Consider the following 7,940-nt stretch of genomic DNA (forward strand, 5'->3'; position numbering starts at 1 on the left):
ATTCAAAATGTCTGTGTGTGTGTATGTGTATGTTTTTTATGCGTTTTCACATCCTTCATCCGATTTTGATGAAATTATTTTCATTAAATGGCACATTTACCCAAACAAGTCACTGCCGCATTACCGATGCCTAGAGATACCCGCTTCTAGGAGAAAAATTGATAAAACTGAAGAGACCCCCGACGTTTTGCAAAAAACAAAAACAAAAAAATGGCAAAGTTACACGCGAGAAAAGTTTTTACAGGAACGTCCGATTTTTATAATTTTGGTATCAAAAAGACGGTCATGTTGCGAAATTTCAGACAAATATTTTGGCACTTGGGCCTCTGACTCCCAAGAAAATTGTGAAAAACTTATAAAAAGTCGATTTTTCGCATTTTTGCAAAAGTTACACGGTAGAAAACGTTTTACTGGAAAGTCCGATTTCCCTGGTTTTTACGGCTAAAAATCCCCCATGTGTCTGTTCTATGCCAAAAGGCATCCCTGTGCGACAAAAAAAAAAACGGGAAACACTCTGAAAAAAATCGAGTTTTTCCAAGTTTTGCATCTTGAGAACGGCCAGAGAGTCTACATCTCCAGCTTTAATGCTGTTCAGCTGACACAAGAACCCAAGGACACCGCGTTCACCGGTTCTTCAAACTATGCACAAATGTCCCCTTCGCCAAAATCCTCCTGTATCCCCAGGTTCCATCATATTACATTTGGAAAAAGAAAACACGCATTTGGGAATCAAGGAAACAAGGACAACCCATCGAGGGACAGCTAAACATAAAATCTACCCCTACCCTTGGAAGAGTTTACACAGTTTGCCCTAACCAACAGGAATGTTTTTACCTTCACCTCCTACTGCACGAGGTCACATGGCCAACACCTTTCAACGGTGAAGTTTTAGCTACATACTGTGAAGCCTGCCTTAAACGCGGCCTGCTAGAAGACGGCGCTCAGTGGGACGCAGCAATGGCAGAAGCAGCTACAATGCTCTTTACAGTGCTATTGCAAACATGCGAACTCAGTGATATTGTAACGTTATGGTAGAAATACAAGGAAGACCTTTCAGAAGACTACCACCACCAAGGACAACGTCTGTTGCCTCACTTGAACATCGGTTTCAACGATGAATTCTTCAGCAGAGCACTCATCAACATTGAGGACAGCCTACTTACTGACGGCGGTAACGACCTTTCATTTTATAGTCTACCGAAAGTCAGCAGAACGGGCTTGCACACACTACCAACAGGCGTTATTTAGGAAACATCCAACGACGTCGATGCTTTTCAACAATACATTCACGAAAATGAGCCGAAGTTGCTTCAGGACCAGCAGCGCGCATACAGCGCTGTCTACACTTCCATTTGTGAACGCAAAGGGTGTATTTTCTAAGATGCCCCAGGAAGAACAGGTAAAACATTCGTGACTAAACTCCTCCTTGTAAACGTATGCCAGCAAAAGGGATCGCTTTAGCTGTAGCTTCTTCCGGAATTGCCATGACTCTACTGACGGGAGGTAGGACGGCTCATTCGACCTTCAAACTCCCGTTCAATGGTTCTCCGTCCAACTCAGCCACTTCCAATGTTACAAAAGACTCAGACAAAGCAAGTGCTGCGAAGGTGCCAGCTCATTGTTTGGGATGAATGCACCGTGGCACATAAAGGATCCCTTGAAGCACTGAAAGACATCAGGGGCTACATTAGCCCAATGGGAAGCGTTTCCCTCCTTCTGTCTGGTGATTTCAGACAAATCCTACCCTTAATTCCAAAAGGCACCAGATCCAACGCTGTAATGGCTTGCATTAAGTTATCTTCCCTATAACAGGACGTGACAAGTTTGACTCTTACAACAAACATGAGGGCCCAGCTTTTCAGCGACAAAGTATCGGGTGACTTCTCCAAGAAACTGCTCACTGTTGGTGATGGTACAGCTCCCTCCTCTGCAGCTGGAGAGAAGGATTCCTCACGCCTAGGCACACCTGTGGGCACTGCGGACAACCTTACGACTGCTGTTTTCCCCGATCTGCACATAAACTACCAAAACCTGAATTGGCTGTGTGAAAGTGTTGTATTAGCTCTCAAAAGTACATTTGTTGCGAAACTCAATGAAAACCTGCTGCGAAGCCTTCTTGGAAACTTTCATACCTACAAGTCTGTGGAAACTGTTGTGGACCAAGAAGAGGCTGTTAATTTTCTCAGAGAATTCCTCAATTCCTTGGACCCCTCTGGTCTACCGCCGCATCAACTGCACCTCAAAATTGGAGCTCTGGCCATACTGCTGAGGAACCTGGAGTCACCACGTCTGTGCAACAGAATGTGGTTTGTGGTAAAAAATGTGCTGCCTCATGTTATTGAAGTAACAATTCTTATGGTTTGCGGCATCAGAGACAGCGTCTTTATACCCAAAATATCTCTTACTCCATCAGATAAGCAATGCCTTTTTTCCCTTGCGTTGACTTCAGTTCCCTCTTCGACTTTGTTTTGCCATGACCATCAACAAATCCCAAGGCCAAACACTAACAACAACAGGCCTCCATTTAGGCCAACGTCTCGCACGTCCAATCATACGTCGGATGGTCAAGAATCTGATGTAAAAAAATCCTTTTCGCGTTCGCCTAGAAAGTCAAAACGAAGAATGTCGTCTACCGTGAGGTATTGTATTTTGATGGAAATAACTGCATTCAATTTTTAATTGCTCATTGAAATTTCTTTTCTCTGAAAATAAACTGTGGTTATTTTTGCTGGACATATTTGATAAATCATATTCTAGGATTCGTAGATCGGAAATATAAAATAAATGGTTCTGTTACATTTCTCACCCCCAAAAGGTTGCACAGTAGCAAGAAATCTATAAAATTCGTTATGTCTTCGCTAGAAAAGATTCAAACGATTCCCAATATTAAGCACTGATATTTAGAAACGAAAGATTAGAGTATTTTTTTCGGAGGAAGTATTTCTAGTGGAAAAATTTATGTTAGATATTTATTTTCAAATATTGTTACGTAAAAAGCATAATTTATTATACAGAAAAATCTCTACCATGTATATTCTTATCTCATCTTGTTACATTGGTAATATGTTATTTCTATGATATTTCTATATTTTAATTTTTCTATAAACACATTTAGACTTTCATTTTTCTTGCAGCCATAGTAACTTGTATGAATATCTGATACACTAATGGTGTTGCTAATTATACTTCTTTATTGAATAACCGATGTTCTATCGTTGTAGATATCGTTTGCATCGTGTAGTGGATTTTCTGTTATATTACTGAATATGTTTAGATTGTCTGTATATTGATATTATTTGATGCAAATATTTTTCTTATATATTGATATAAATATTGATATATTAAAACAATTTAAATGTTGATATATTCAAACAATTTTTTTTCACGAATATCTAATATCTAGTTTGCTTTAAATTTATTAACAACGGTAATACCATTACCTATTCCAGCACTGATTTTTCGAAAAGTGTTTTTAGTTATTCATTATGTTAGTTCACACCTTACCTTATATTCGGCAATATTTCTTGTATATTGTTTCTCTTTTTATGTTGCAGAAACTGTGCAACAGGTGAAGTGGCATACCAACCGGAGTACACATCATTCACATTAATACTAACCGGAACAATTTATAATACAACGCAACACACGGATTTATGCATTTCACCATTCAGACATACATGCCTGGACTCCTTTTTTTTTTACTTTCACTGTTTCTCATTCTCTCCTTTTCCTTCTATCTCTATAAAAGCGAACTCCATTAAAAGGAATAACGCAAGAAAGAGATTATTATTGAATACAATAAATCATTATTATTAACGAAGATGCTAAAGGACTTACACGATCTAAGAGTTTAGCTGGTTTTCTGATAATTCTTCTTAGATGGCTTAAACAGCAATTTTTATTGAAAACGGAACAAAAACTTAAAGAAAAAGCAAGAACTTTTTTGGATGAAATTATTAACAACTGTTTTTGTTTTCATTTCACTCATCTTTAAGATCGTTGTGTGAAATATACTTTTATATAATGCTTGTTTCTTAAAAACTAGCAATTCCTTCTAAGATCCATCTTTGAATCTGTTTCTTATGAAGGATTTGCATGTAATTTGTTTGGATTTTTCGATTTTCTGCAGCATTGGCTCATAGTTGATTGTGTATATTGATTGTTTGTTTAGGGGTTAGATTTGTCTTAAGAAATAAATCTTTACAATTTTTTTTCCTTGTTCTAATATTTCGCCCATGAGAATGATTATTATTTTCTTCCACAACATTGTCTTTTCAAAATTATCATTGTAATTGCAGTTTTCTGTTTTCTTCTTGTAATAATGGAATCAGATAATATTTTTTTCTATTTTGTAATCATTTGCAGATGTCGAGGAAGGCATTCCTTTTAGGTTTTCTTTGTATTATGTAGTGAGTGTGTGATAGGATAAACATTTATTTGCTTCCATTTCTATATCTCTGCAAATAAAGACCAGGTTTTAATATCTAATAAATTTGAAACACTTCCCAATAGCCCTACAAATTCTCCCACATTTTTTTATATTTAAAATAAATATTTTACCGAAATAAAATATATTGTTTCACCTTGTTACCTGCAATGAGAATTGTATTGTTTAACGTTTTCATATCTTCTTCGTTTAATCGATTTTTGTGGGAGCAGAAATGTTGTATGCCCATCTGACATTATATACAGCTAAATTCATTCCCAAGCGTATTTACCGATTTCATTTGATGTTTATTGTTGTTCATGGATTGAGCAAAATGATATTTCCTACATATATTCAACCATAATACACAAACACAAACACACACACACACACACACACACACACACACACACACACACACACACACACACACACACGCACATACACACACACACATATATATATAATTGTGTGTGTGTATGAATTTATATCTTTGTGTGTGTTAGTGTGCATATGTATGTGTAATGTTAGCAAAGTTTAAGCTGTAACATTCCTGATGAAGGCTGTTTTCAACGTAACGCAAGATGTTCAGATTTTATGCATGATATCTAGCTTGCGAGTTTATGATGTTAGATTCTTCAAGGTTAATGAACCATGTTATCCTAGATACACGAGTGTACGTTGTTAGAGGAAACTGTGAAATGATCATTAATGTTCAAATCCTTGAGTAGAGAAATCAGACAATGAAAATGATGTGTATTGAAAAAATACTATTAGATGTGAACAATTCAATACGAATATGCACACAGATTTCTCAAAATAAATATGTTATGTATTTTATTCGATATATTCCTTATAAAATCATACTATCACAATCACTTTCGCAGAGAATTAAGCTTAGGTGTTTGTCTTATCAAGACATGGCAGAACAAAGAGAAAGGTAGCGGCAGTATGCAACCAAAGGACAAAAGACCAAATGAGAGAAATAAATTTTAAGGTCATTTATACAAGTGATTATAGCATTGAACGCGGGAATAAATATACCCTGTTAAACCCTTCACTGACCAATGTATAACTGATCACTCAGACAAAAAAAATTCAACGCAGGAATGATGCCAAAACATGCATTCCGACAGAAGGCTTTCGTGCGGTTGAACAAGCTAAAGATCGAAACCGTAAAGATCAATGTTATAATATATTTACTGATGACGTAGAAGGGTGAAATGACGATTATAGATATTGATAACTGTGATGGTAATAAGAGGCAGCGACAGTAATATTAAATCAAATAGACTAGGCGGCGAGCTGGCAGAAACGATAGCACGCCGGGCGAAATGCTTAGCAGTTTTTTCGTCTGTGTTTATGTTCTGAGATGAAATCCGCCCACGTCGACTTTGCCTTTCATCCTTTCTGGGGCCGATAAATTAAGTAGCAGTTGCGCACTGGGGTCGATCTAATCGACTGGAACACCTCCCACAAAATTTCAGCCCTTGTGCCTAGAGTAAAAAAAGAATATTAAATCAAACAAACAGTAATAATGTTAATATTCTTAAATGCTAATAATGCCTATCATCTGGATTCCCAGCTGGTGCCATATTTCCTTAGCAGAATTCGATGACATTCCATGCCTGATGAACCGAGTGTTCATCACATGTATCAACAGTTTATGAAGTCGCCTTCAGCAGTTAATGACTTCTGTGTCAAACGGAGTTTTAGAAGATTAATTCTTAACATCTAATTGAGTTTAAGAAAGATTGTAAAATGGTAGAAAGAAATTAACAAATTCTGGTATCCGGCTATTTTAAAACAAAGTACTATAACTCAATAAAACAAGTTCATATGTGCGTTCATGTTGACAAGAATAGGATTAGTGCCCTTAAGCCCATATATGAGTCGCTATAAAATGTAAAATTAACAGAAAACAAGACACACCACTTAATGAAACGAATTAAATAAAGGCCATGAAGTCAGGTAACACCTCTAGAAAAGCGAGGATAAGACATGTGTATGGTATGGCCTTTAAAATGTACAACATTCGGGTATAAATGATGAAAAAACATTAAAATTCGTAAAAGACACCTGTTTTCAGTAGTAGATTATAACATATCAAAGGAAATGTTTCGCTCAAATCTCCGATTTGGAAATAATTACCTGATGTTTTAAAGGAAAATTTGGTCGAAAAGGATTTTGAAAACGAAGTTATGTGTAACAAAAAACATAGCTGGTTAAAAGGATACATAGAAACAACAGAATTGAGAAAAATGCATAACACAATATAAAATACATTGATATAAGCGTAACAGACTGTTGTCGGGTTAGTTTGCATTTGCTTCAACGAGCAATAGTAATGAGCAATAACAATATGCATTATAATACAAAACTAGCGGGGGAAACATTAGTGCATATATGTATATAATGTATATATTCATTTACTCTTTTACTTGTTTCAGTCATTTGACTGTGGCCATGCTAGAGCACCAGCTTTAGTCGAGCGAATCGACCCTAGGACTTATTCTTTGTAAGCCTAGTACTTATTCTATCGGTTCTCTTTTGCCGAACCGCTAAGTTACAGGGACGTAAACACACCAGCATCAGTTCTTAAGCGATGTTGGGGGGACAAACACAGAGAGACAAACATATACACACACACACACACACACACACACATATATATATATATATATATATATATATATATGTGTGTGTGTGTGTGTGTGTGTGTGCGACGGGCTTCTTTCAGTTTCCGTCCACCAAATCCATTCGCAAGGCTAGGACCACGGGCCATACGTCCTCTATCCAATTGAAGATCATAACACATAAATACACTGCAACATAATTTCTTTACCGCAGCAACAGGCCCTGCCCTATTCAACATTGTTCCAAAACAGATCAAAGAGGAAGGCGATCGCATCACATTCAAGCGGAATCTGCACAAATTTCTGCAAGGGATATCAGATACGCCAATTATACCTGGATACAACTCACTCAACAAGAACTCTCTACTCGAATGGGCCATAATACCACAAAACTTTACTTAAAAAGGATTTAGCTAATCCTATCAGGTGGTACTATTAAGTTAGAATTGGCCTGGAACAATCTTCGGTCGAAACACATCTAAGTTAAATATATATATATATATACACACACACACATGCACAACATAGGGAATGATGGAATGTTAGAACATATTTTGTTATTGTAGTAAATTTGACGTCACTATATAAAAGAAATATGGAATGACCATTATCAATGCTTTGTCTTCTATGTCACGCTGCGTGTTGTGTTCCAGTATAACTGCAACACAACACAGATTTACAATACAGAATGGTGATGAACCTGCAATCCTAATACAGGAATACGCAGACTTCTTTACTAATGTGAATAATATTGTTAGTCTGGTATACTTAACAAAGAGCTTATAGAGTATTACGCATAGATTGATAATCCCTCACTAATAACTCTATCTCTATGTATATATATATGTATATATATATATATATATATATATATATAT

Source organism: Octopus bimaculoides, chromosome 4, assembly GCF_001194135.2.
Source record: "Octopus bimaculoides isolate UCB-OBI-ISO-001 chromosome 4, ASM119413v2, whole genome shotgun sequence".
Classification (NCBI taxonomy): domain Eukaryota; kingdom Metazoa; phylum Mollusca; class Cephalopoda; order Octopoda; family Octopodidae; genus Octopus; species Octopus bimaculoides.